We start from the raw sequence: 1,562 nt of genomic DNA, 5'->3' as shown, positions 1-1,562 counted from the left end.
AAGGAAGTACCTTTACTGCATGGTCTATATGGGGACCCATTCAGTCCTGGGATCTTTAGTAACACCCCTTCAGGTGAGCCACAAAAATAGGATGCTGTTTTTTGTTATGTGCTAGAAAACAAATGGCTTTTAGTTTCTGTCTTGGTCTTTTCAGAGAAGCAAGTAAGCCTGAGCCTGAACGTTGTTAATTATATTCACTGACCACATGGTAGGCATTAAAATAGAAAAGTAACCAGTTGCAAAATAATTACACAAAAAGTCCTGCATTTGGACTGTGGTTGTCAGTAATAAGGCAGGCAAATTTTCCATGTTGACTTCCCTTCAGAAAACAATTTAAAATGCTAGATGAAAAAAAATGTTAAAAAGCTTATTCCTGGCAAGAAAGCAAGGAGCACAGAGGTAATAGATTGCAGGTAGAAACCCAGAGGTAAGAACTAAAAGCAGGGCTTGACAGTTTGAGTTCCAGCCAAACTGAAGTGAACTTGAGTGACACGGTTTCAAGAGAAGAAAACAAGGGCCTGCCTAAGGAGAAGAGTCAAAAACAAGGCCCCGTTATAACAGTAGGACTGAAAAGGACTCTAGGCCCTATGGACTGCAAGGAAAATTGCTCTCTGTACCTTGCCATGGAGCAGCGAGGGAAGAGATGCCCCCGGGAGCTGTGATTGCAAGCTGCTCTTCAGAGAACTGGCAGCCCAAATTCATAGTCATTGAGTGTTCGACACAACCTGAAACCAATAATCTAGTGGTTTTAGACAGGTTTGATAAGTGCCTACAGCTAACAGATAGAAGCAAAAGCCATTTTTTTTTCTCACTAGGAACTGTATTCCAAATCTTTAAGGATGCTAGCCAATAACTGAAGGAATACAAACAGCAGAAAATAAAGCATTAAAAATGCAAGAATATATGAGTCCTTTAGTGAAAAGTAGTGGAAAAAAGCAAAAAGAAGCAGACCTACAGAGAATTTACATGGTAGTTACAGAACATAAAATAGCTAATGATTATATTAAAAAATAATGGATGATGTTAAAAACTCATTCAGGAGGGGTTAAAGATCAAAAAGTGGTCAAGAAGGTATAAAATAGAGGTTCTTAAATTTAAGAAGAAAGAAATATTGGACAGAAAATATACTTATTTGAAGACCAAACTAATAAACTGGAAGATTTACCTGAAGAAATTTACTGCAATGCAGCAGAGAGAGGCAACCACTTTCTCAAACAAACAAACAAACAAACAAACATCAAATCAAAATTAGAAATGGCAAAGACAGGGCACATGGCAATAGGCAGTATTTGAAAAGGCAGTAAAATTATGGGGTTATCTCATTCCAGAACATAGATGCAAAATACTAATCTGGAAATGATGGTTTTATTTTGACCCAAAAGCACAACATTGACTTTGTACTTAAAAATCAGTCATTAAAATTTGCTACTTTGTAATCTGCTAACAAGCCTTCAAATATTTTATACACCAACTCAATAGATGCATAAAAGACATTGGAAATAATCAGCATCATTCATAATTTTTAAATCCAAAATCTTAAAAAATAAATGTAGCTAATGAAG

Source organism: Octodon degus, unplaced genomic scaffold, assembly GCF_000260255.1.
Source record: "Octodon degus isolate 3935 unplaced genomic scaffold, OctDeg1.0 scaffold00069, whole genome shotgun sequence".
NCBI classification, from domain to species: Eukaryota; Metazoa; Chordata; class Mammalia; order Rodentia; family Octodontidae; genus Octodon; species Octodon degus.
The sequence above is the reverse complement of the archived record's forward strand: the minus strand, read 5'-3'. Positions refer to the sequence as shown.